This window comes from Apium graveolens, chromosome 6, assembly GCF_009905375.1.
Source record: "Apium graveolens cultivar Ventura chromosome 6, ASM990537v1, whole genome shotgun sequence".
NCBI classification, from domain to species: domain Eukaryota; kingdom Viridiplantae; phylum Streptophyta; class Magnoliopsida; order Apiales; family Apiaceae; genus Apium; species Apium graveolens.
The window spans coordinates 170,506,380-170,518,313 of record NC_133652.1 but is presented as its reverse complement, the minus strand read 5'-3'; positions in this window follow the sequence as shown (position 1 = coordinate 170,518,313).

Below are 11,934 nucleotides of genomic sequence, written 5' to 3'. Positions count from 1 at the left end.
TTATCATTATTTATATAAATTCTCTAATTTATTAAATATGATTAATTAATTAATCATATTTATTCTACATCGTGAGTGATGCTTCTCAACATATCGCGACTATCCGGATAATATGAATTCACTGCTTAGAATACCAAGAACCTGTCAGTGAACAGTTACCGTACAATAAACTCCTTCTACCCTACAATGTCCCGATTAAATACAAGGCATGGATCTCGTGTCAAGCCTATCTAATTCAATCACTTTCTTACTATTTACTATGCGTAGTTCTATGCAAATTAGAAACTCCTTTCTAATTTCATTCACTCTGGCCAGAGATTCCTGAACTAGCATAAGTGGATCAGCCTTGAACATTCGCTTCCTTCACTGGAAGGGGTAGATCCTTTATTGATCATACACTATCTTCGTGTACAAATTCCTATACCCAGAAGAGCCCTAATAATTGTTCCCGGAGACTAAGAACTAAACCAAAGCATAGTTCAGTGTACACAAGATGACTATGATGACCTCAAGTCTAAGGATACTTGTACAACTATCACTAAGCGAACAACTGCTGACACGTGAGTGAACTCCATCAGTTGTTCAGCTAGGCGAGTCATGTTCAGTGAACTTATTCTATAATAAGCACCTACATACTAGCTATAGTGTCACCACACAAATGTCTATGAGAACAGACATCCTTCATAATGAAGCAAGCATAGTATGTACCGATCTTTGCGGATTATTAATTACCAGTTAGTAATCCTATGACCAGGAACTATTTAAGTTTAGAGTTATCATCTTTTTAGGTCTCACTATTATGATCTCATCATAATCCATAAAAAGCTTTACCCTAAACTATGGTATATCTTATTTAAACACTTAAATAGATAAAGCCCGTAATAAAAACAAAACAAGTCTTTATTAATATCAATGAAATCAAAACAGATTACATAAAAGTTATTCCTAAATCCTTATACATGATTGGACTTAGGACATATTCCTTTCATAGAGTGGGTCCGATAACCTATGAACAACAACATAAGTTGGAATTAGACCCCAGTCGCTTAAGAAACTAGACTTTAACCAATTGTACCCTAACGTTTGCTTATGGTCACTCCTACGCTTAACGAATCACCTAAGTCGTTCGAGTACTCTCGGCTCCACCATTTTTAATAAATTAACCATTCAGAGTTTTAAGGCGATTCTTTCGCGAGTACCTTACCAACTGCCTAATCCACTTAACATAATTGTTTCATACCCCAATTATTCATTTAAAGTCCTTAGCCAAGGTTTCAAAGTAAGGCGAGGGGTAATGGTTCGGTCGTGAAACGCCGTTACTTAAAACGGTCGTTTCTCCTAAACCGTACATCGGATTCAAACGAACCACATATCAAAACGAAGCTCGTAACATGAACTATCTAAACATGGCAATGGTCAAAACCTAACAGTGAGTTCAAGGGTTCTGATGTTAAGAACAAAAACAGTCTACGGTAAATCGGGCATAACGACGGCTATATTTACGCGATTACCCAAATTTATACCACTCCAAATCAACCCACAATAAACATCACAACCCAGCTCCATCCATACTTCACCATAACAGCCCCGACAACTCAACATTATCAATTTATACTATTCTCAAACATGAATTTAAACTATACTTAAGTTCAATAATCAATAATCCAATAATTACCACCCCAAAACTTCACAAAACTAACTAATCTCTACATTCACAACAAACAAACCTCTCATGAACTATAACAATATAACTAAACCTAATACTCAAGTAAAGTTAGGGTTTGGAGGGGTTATACCTTCCTTGGAGAGTGGAGAATCAAGTAACTAGCTTGGAATCACCCTTAAAAGTCCTTATCCAAGCTTAATCTAAACAAAAACTCAAGAATTTTTTTTTTAGTTCTTCAAAAACACTATTCACCATCTTCTTCCATGATTTTTAGGAAGAGATTGTGAAGGAATTTGGAGCTTAGATTCATAGGATAACTATATCTAAGTACAAGGAACCTTGGATAATTACCTCACGATTTAACAATGCTTGGAGCTTGAATTTGGATTTTCTTATCCTTGAAAATGAAGGAAAGCCGAGAGCTTGATGAAGAAGGTGAAATAATTTTGTGTTTTTGGTGAAAATGAAATGTTTTGGCTTGGTTGGTTGTTTTTGATTTTTTTTGTTACCTTTTACCATGGTAACTTTTGTGTGGTTCTAAATCAACCAACAACACACTTTGCTTGGTCATGCTTATGTCACCATGTGATGTCACCCTCCCACCTTTGTCCTCTTCTTATTGGTTTGATGACATCATCCCCACTAACCTCTTTGATTAGCTTCTAATTACTTGGCTAATGACCGCTGATCTGTTATGCGGTTCGCTTAACTTGCGTTTTTGTTTATCGTTTGAGGGATCATACCCGGGATCTTATTACTTAGGTTTCCTTAACCTTTCTCAATACATTATATTCCTTTTATGATCCTCTCTTATAATCCTTGAATTTAAATCATTTTTATTCTATTACCTTATACTCAGTTCTTTCTATATCTGGTAGATTTTTGGGAAAAATCAAAGTGTTCGAATTCGGATTCTGACGATCTTTACATACACTTATATCCCATATAAAGTACTAATAAGATCTCAGAATAACAATAGAAGAACCCCTACATAGTGTGGTATGAAAAGTTTTCTTATTCCGCATACTCAGCAAAAACACTATTCATAAGGGTTTCAAAAATTCCAAAAATTGGGGTTATCACAACATAGTTCACTTTTAAATACCTTAATCTCTTTTTAAAATGGGTTCCGATTAACCTGACGGCCCGACAACACAGCTTATCCCCTAAGCTGACTCATCAAACTGGAATGGGACATTTACGTTCCCAGTTACTGTTATACAATAAAGACAATTATCCAACAAAATCATTTAACCCTTTACTTATTCACATAATTTATAATTACAATACAAAATTGTACTTTATTCACTTAATCACGTTACGAAATTCTCAGTCACTACAATCTACCCCCTTAATAGGATTCTGTCCCCAGAACTTAATTTAAGAAAATAGATGGGGATACTTGTGACGCCCTCCAAACCTGGGTCAGAAGTTTGGGGTACACAACATACACACACCATATTTAAACATGTTTATAAATATAATAATATATGCAATGACCCTACTTACAATAATCAAGGATTGCAACAGTTTAAAGTATGTCCACAAGCCACACTCTTATTTATTACAAACGTACCACATCCCAAATTTATTTATCTTACATTTGAAGTCAAACTTTATTACAAACTTTTAGCACACACCATGTCACACAACTTTTGCTAGTTATTTCACTTCAAATTGTAAACGTAGCTAGCACACTCGACCGGGGATCCTCGCCATCACCATTTTCCTTTTTAACTGGACAAGAGCATAAATAGATTCGCAAGAGTGGGCTAACTAGGTCAGCAAGTCATAATGACAGCACTGAGATTAAATAATGATCAATTGAAATAATATAGGGAATCAAGTTTCCTGATAATAAAAGATTAGAATTGGATATTCATTTTTATTTTAAAAACCAAGGTTAGGCTACTGATCAGTCACACTAACCCCGAGCAAGGCTCCCAGCTCTGCTCTATATACTGGATCCAAGACACACATTGGCCTATTGCGACCATAAATCTGGTCTGACCACGAATCTGGTCCATATTTAAAAATAATCCAATTTTATAACATGATAAACAAAGTAATTCAATAAACTAAATCATAAACATCATTTATCTTGAAGCATAAGCTGATTTACAACACTATGAAGGCACAACAAGGTAAACAAGAAGATTGACTTTCAATCTAGGGAAAAAATCAGAATGTAGAAGACCAAGGGTTCAAAGGTTACAAGGAATGGTCTTCTGCCATACAAAGCATAAAGGTTTGTAGGTTACGCAATCTCATATCAAGGATCAGTATGTGGTAGATATGTTTTTGTGGAGTAGTATCGGATATATGTGGTTCCTATCCAAGAATCCAACAATTAATGGTTTACAAGAAATCAGGCTTACGGCTCAAGATCAATAAGAATCAGGGTTTAGGGTTAAGTACTTCAAAGTACTTGCAATATAGAATAAGAACTACTGGGAATAATTACAATATAATGAAAAGAGTTCAAAAGTATTCGCAAGTATACTACAAGAAAGTTCAGGGGCACTTGCCTTATCAATTCTCTTTCACTTTACTGACACTTGTCAATTGATTCCCACTCACTGGCCACTTGCTTTCCTTTTCTACATCTCGCTTCCCCTGTTAGACATCACATATATCCATCAACACTACTTCTCATCTCATTCGATTCAATACAAGCTTCTAGCTACACTTCATTTCACCCAAATCCGACTTACAGATTGAAACTTACAGCAAAAATAGTCAAACAATGCACATATAATCATATTATATAGCAATCAGATCACATATAGCACATAGCACGTAAGATATTTGATCAAAGTAATTTTTCAATGAAGATTCAGGGTCAAAATGATTTTCCAAGTATTTAATATGAATATTTGTACATTTTTTTTGGAATTAAAACGGGGCTCCGAATCATTTTATAATTAAATAATAGGGTTCGAACACCCGAATATGACTTTAAAATAATTTTATAATAATTACCGAACCTTGAAAATAATTTTAAATAATATTTTAAAACTCAAAACTATTTTTCGGAATTTTTAAATCAAAAAAAATTAAATTAAATCCAATTATATAATCAATTAAAATTAATTAATAAATAATTAAATTAATTAATAAATTAATATTTAAAATAATTGACTAATTAAATAATTAAATATCAGCTATAATTAATTAATTAATTAATTAAGATTTATTTTAGAATTAAAATAATAATTTTCAGAATTAAAAATATTGATTTTTGGAATTTAAAATAAATAAAAACAATTTCTGAAAATAATTGTAAAAAAGAAAATATCATTTTTGTAAATAACTAAAATAGGAATATAATTTTTGAATATTCTGGAAAAGCTAGGGACTGATTTGTAAAATCCACGAAATCACAGGGTTTAGACGGTAATTTTACCGTCATTTTCCCCACCTCACCGGCTCCGGCGACGGCGACCATTAACGCCGCCCCTGAACTCGCCGGAAACCGCCACACGAGCCCAGAATTCGGCCAAAACAACATGGATGCTTGTTTACACCTCCAAAAGCTTAATTATGCAATCAAATCATGTAATAAATCAACCATTTGGCCGGAAAACCCGACGGAACATTTTCGTCGCCGTTGAGCTTCATTTTCCGATCTGATGAACTACGATTCCTTAAATCAAATAAAAATTATGGTTTGATTCATGGGAACGTCCTGAATGCAGTGGTGGTAACCGATTTTACCAAAATGAAATACCCAAATTCGATTTAGAACATTCAAACTATTAAAACCCTAATTTATGAATCTGAGAATCAAACCACAATTTGGACATGTTATTGAACTCGGTTTTTGACTATAATATACCAAAATGACCAGGAAGAAAAGATCTACTTGATTATGCCATCAAATCATATCAAAACCATCAAGAACAAAAATTCCTAATTTAATCAATAAATAATTCGAATTAAAATAATTAAATCAGAAAAATACCCTAATTTCTGTACAAAAATAGATGGTGGATTCAGAAAGAGGTTTTCGAGAGCTTCATTTTGATATATTGCACGCCCGAATCGGAGTTCGATAACGCCTTTGTTTGTGCGATCGATTTTCAAGAACGCGGTATTTTATTAGGGTTTTCTCTGTATTTTACGGGTTTGTACTGTCTGATTATGATTTTTACGCGTAAAATGAAATATGAATAGGGCTATTTATATTTACGGAATATTAGTATGTTCTGGATCGTGTTGGATCGATAAATACATTGATTTGCCGCTAAGTACCTATAAATACGATTGTTTTGGATAAACATTATCCTGTTTTGGATGAGCACTATTCTGTTTTGGATAAGCACTATCCTATTTTGGATAATTATCAAAACTGGGCTTTAGCAAAACGATTTGTACGAAGATAATGTTATCGAAAAGGGTTAGCGTATCGAAAATATTGTGCCAGGCCGCACAGGGGTCAAACTGTAATCCGGATCGAAAAAGTCAAAACATGGAAAATGCCGGGAATTACCAGATTAGGTTAGGAAGGGGTTTTCGGAAGAGTTTCAGGTTGTAAAAACGTAAAAACGGTTGTGGTTGGACGATTCTCGGCTTTATAAAATAATTTTGTAATTATTCAGAAAATAATTAATAAATTCATAAATTAATATAAAATCATATAATACTCCAAAAATTACCTGAAAAATACATTAATTCTCTATATTTTATTCTGGACATCATAAAATTAACATACCTAGAGTTTACCACATATGAACATTTACATAACAACACCAATCATCAGATAATTCAGCAAAAATCACATAAAATCACATAAAAATCATTTATTGATAAAAATAATTACACGTCATGTCCCGAATATTACATCATCCCCCCTTCTACCCCAGCTAGTAGCCTTTCACCATCTAGATGTTGGTTCTGGGTGGTGATCACAGTTTCATGAACCATGTCACTTGAGTGTTGGTGCACTTGAGAATCATATTCAAGTGTTGTATATGATGAAGAAATTTTAGAGATTAGAGAAGTTTGCTCAGTTTTGAGTGTTGGCAGCTCCCCCTGAATGGATGAAGGAGCTTCAAATGATGTGCCCTCAATGTGTGTGCCATCCTTATTTCTTCTACCATACACTCTAGGTGCAGGTTGTGCTGACTCAGTACAGGATGCATTGGGGTGAATGCTCTTTTCAATAGGTACACCCTGTTGAGAGGATGCATCTAGTAACTGTTTACTCCCCATTTGTTCAACTGTGCCCTTTTGGGAGGACACATAGGTGTTTTGAGTGGTCAACTCAGGTATCTTACTCTTCTTTGGTCTCTTGACCAAGGGTGACTCTGGTTCAGTTTGAACTATTTCACTCTCATTTATAACATCAAGGGTTGATTCCTTTCTCTTCTTTTTACTCACTTCAGTCTTTTGAGAGACTAAAGTGGTTGATTTGCTAACATCTAGTGGTTTAGAAGAAGGGGTTGCAGCTTTGGAAGGTCCCTGTTGGTGTGCCTGTGTTTGTACTTCCACAGGCTCAGGAACCATAGCTGAACTAGCAAATTGAGGAGCCCTCATGTCTGGCATAGGGTAAGGATAAGTCCTGAATCTCCCCAACATAAATGGAGTGATTCTAAGACTTACACTCACCTTATTCTTTGTAGTAAGTGAGCCAAATATTATTTTGGACACTTGCTTACAATTTCCAATTCTACTACTATCAATACCAGCTAACAAATGTATGTCATTTACTTTATGAGCTAAAGTAGACATAATAAACCTTGGAAAAAAGATTTCTTTACCTCTATTCTTCAAAGGCATAGTAAGCTTGGTAGCCAGCTCCTCCAGAATTAGAGCCCCAACATTTAGATGCCTGTTGTCAGCTATTGAGAACACCAGCTTCTGCACCACACTTGAGATGTTGTCAAAGCCAGTTTTTCTGCAGGTGAAAGCCCTCACTACAGAATCAAACACAAAGGACCATTCCTTCCTAAGGTTTGTCCTGTTCAGGCTTGCCAAGTTAATTGAGCCACTGTAGTTGATGAAGTCCATGAATTCACTCAGCTCATATGCAGTTGGAATCTCTCCATAGTTCTCAGTTGGCAATCCCAAAGCTGTATTCACATCAGCAGCTGAAAACTTAATTTCTTGGCCTCCAATTGTGCAGTGACCACCATAGAACTGACATTCTCTAGAACAAATGTCCTAGTTATAGCTGATGTCCAAAATTCATGAAGAACGTCCAAATACAGCACATGACTTGTAGTTAAAGCACCTGCAATATAGGATTCAGAAAGAAACTTCACAAACCCCTTGAAATTATCAAGGGCTTGGTTAGCATCAAGAAAAGCAATAAAGTTGGTTCCCTTCTATGGAATGTAGCTCTAACAATGTTTTGTGCCATTTTAATGTTTAGAAGTAGTGGGTAAGAAAAAGTTTTGAGAAAGGAGCAAAAACGAGAGAGAAATCGCCTTTTGTCTGAAAGCTAGGTCACTTGAGATCTCGAAAAAGTGTAAGTACAGTGTATGTTTCGAGAAGTCTGGGTATTTATAGAAAAAGTAAAATACTTATCGAGAAGTCAAATAAATGTTTGATATTAAACTTATCGAGAAGTAATTTTGAATTTGAAAAAGGTACATTCGATAAGTCATTTTATTAATTCTTTCTGAGAAATAATAAATGATTTATCGAGAACTCTGATAAATGCCCAGTTTGTCCGAAAATGGACTAAAAAAGATTCTAATTTATTTGAATTGAATTAAATTGAAATCAGAATAAATTTTCCAAAAGTATTTGTCTAAAATAATTCATTGCATTAAATTATTTTAGTTCTGGGTTATTGATAAGTCTCAAAATATCCTTGTCGAGAACTCTATGAATTAACACTATTAGAGAACTCTACATGGTCTTATCGATAAGTCATAATAGAGCTTATCGAGAAGTCATTCGAGAAGTCTGTAAATAGACTTATCGAGGACTCACTCGAGAACTTCAAAATGACTTATCGATAAGTCATTTTGACTTATCGAGAACTCAGTTCTCTATACCTTTGAGTACTGTTATTCTGCCTTGTGTTAATTTTACACATTTAAGATGTAAATTAACAACTACGCAGTTTACTTAGAATTTGAAATATTCTAAGTTAATTTTTTAGTTTTTAAAAAAAATAAATATACAGAGATTCTGAAATATTTATAATTCATATTTCAGTTAATTTCCAATTAAATCAAACTAGGTTGATTTATTAGAAATTAATCTGTTGTAACATATTAGCTGAGTTATTGCCTTAGGATGAAGAATTGAGCATTCCAATTTCACTCACAAGTCTAGTGAAGGTTGCTTTATCCAAAGGTTTAGTAAAAATGTCAGCTAATTGTTTATCTGTTGAAACAAAAATGAGCTCAATGGTACCATTTACAGCATGTTCCTGATAAAATGGTACCTAACATCAATGTGCTTTATTCTAGAATGATTAACTGGATTAGCTACTATAGATATGGCACTAGTATTGTCACACATAATAGGAATTTTGTGTAACACTAGACCATAGTCCATTAGCTGATTTCTAATCCAAAGCACCTGAGCACAACAACTTCCAGCAACTATATATTCAGCCTCAGCTGTGGAAGTTGACACAGATTGTTGTTTCTTACTATACCAGGATACAAGTCTTTGACCAAGAAATTGACAGCTTCCACTAGTACTTTTCCTATCAACCATGCATCAAGCAAAATCTGCATCTGTGTATCCAACAACTTCAAAACCAGTTCCCTTAGGATACCATAATCCCAAGTTTGGAGTTCCCTTTAAGTATCTGAAAATCCTTTTCACAGCCATCAAATGTGATTCCTTTGGATTGGCTTGAAATCTAGCACATAGACAAGTAGCAAACATGCGGTCTGGTCTACTAGAAGTCAAATAAAGCAATGATCCAATCATCCCTCTGTAGCTTGAAATATCCACACTCTTGCCTTTCTTGTCTTCATCCAACTTGGTTGTAGTAGACATTGGTGTAGATGCAGGTGAGCTATCCACCATACCAAATTTCTTCAATAAGTCATTCACATATTTGGTTTGGATGATGAAAATACCATCACTTATTTGACTAACTTGAAGGCCAAGGAAGTAACTCAATTCTCCCATCATGCTCATTTCATACTCACTCTGCATTAGCCTAGAGAATCTTTGACAAAGATTTTCATTTTTAGATCCAAAGATGATATCATCCACGTAGATTTGAACTAGGATCATATCTTCACCATGCTTCTTGTAGAAGAGAGTCTTATCAATAGTACCTCTGGTAAAACCATGTTTGAGTAGAAATTCTGACAGTATGTCATACCAGGCTCTAGGTGCCTGTTTCAATCCATATAGAGCCTTGAGTAATTTGTAAACAAAGTTAGGAAATTCTGGATCTTCAAAGCCAGGTGGCTGTTGCACATAAACTTCTTCTTCTAGTTCACCATTAAGAAAAGCACTCTTGACATCCATTTGATACACCTTGAAATTTGAATGTGCAGCAAATGCCAGAAAAATTCTTATTTCTTCTAGTCTTGCAACAGGAGCAAAAGTCTCATCATAGTCAATTCCCTCTTCTTGTGAGTAGCCTTTAGCAACCAACCTTGCTTTGTTTCTAGTAACAATTCCATTTTCATCCATTTTGTTCCTGTATACCCACTTAGTTCCAATTATGCTCATCGAGGTCTATGTACTCTGATAAATAAGTTTTACTCTGTAAATATGCACATTATATGAAGTAACAGTAACTATAGTTATACCAAAACACAAGGAGACTTTTAGAGAAATGGATATATAGAATTATAGATTGATTATCAATGTTGGAAAATGCTGAATTGTTTAAGCAAGTATTATCCCAATGCAGTGCTGAATTGATTTAAGCAAGTATTATCTCAATGCAGTGTTAAAGCTATTATGCACAAGCTGATCATGGAAAACAAAATAATTACTTACATATGAAAAAATGAATAACAATAAACTTAATTTTCAAGGATAACATCTTTGCATATCCACATGTAATCATAAACTTCATATAAAAACTCCAATTCCATAACTACTATAGAATTAAAAAAATCTCAAACATTAATCACAGCTCTTCTTCGAATGGTTTTCTACTCCACAAACATCACCAAACTCTAAAAAATTATATATACATAAATAACTAGTAGTAAATTACATTTTGAGGAGAAGAGCAGCTTATAATTAGGCTGTTGAGTGACTTCTGTGGCGATAAATTTGCCAAAAATTAAATCAGCAGAAGTGAGCATAAAAAAGCCAAATCCAACCACATGTCTGCAACCATACAAGGATAGTGAGCATTCGAACACAACGAACTTACTTGTTGTTCAACAACCTAAAACCCCAATCTATCTGCATGACTATATAATACTCATAAAATTTAAAAATCACAAGTTGAAACAATACGACTAAATTTATAATACACGATAGCTAAAGTATAGAAACAAACTCAATTGAAATTTTCGTAGCAAATAAAGATAAATGTTAATATCGATTGTGGGTACCTCGGGACTAGCGTCAACTTTTGAGATCCCGGAGGATGCCCCAGCATGTAGTGATAGATGGTCTGAAAGAGAGTGTATTGAAATGAGAGAGAGATATAGAGAGAAAAAGAAAATAGTGAGAGAAAATGAAATGAGAGATGGATGGTCTGTGAGAGTGTAATGAACTGATTTAGAAATTTTGGGCAGTTCTTTTCTGAAATTATCCCGCCCCTAAATTTTTGGATGTTTCAAAAATTTAGATATGTTCTATTATTTATTAATTTATTATAATAATAATATCCAATTAACAATGTTTATAATTAAAATTATTTACTTATATGTACTTTATTATTATAATAGATTTTAATATATATTTAAAAAAACTTGTATATCAATCCTTATATTAAAAATTGGGTGGAGATTTGTATAATTTTGTTTTTAGTATAACTGAAGTGAAAATAATTTAATTTAGTATTTTTAAAATATTTAATAATTTTAAAATTCTTATATAAAATTTTATGAATTTTATAATTTATAAAATTCGTATATCATCATGTATCTTATTTATTAAATTCTCATATCACCTTAAATTATTGAAAAAAAATAATTTAAATTGATATTTAATCTTAAAAAAATATTGTATTTATATTTTAATACTCTATGGTAACATTTTGACAAGAATATTGCAAGCTGCAACATTTTTTACCTAATGTAACACCACATTTTTGGCTAAGGTAACACAAAAAACATAATGTTAAATTAGCTTATAAGTACCATATCTAGGGTAAT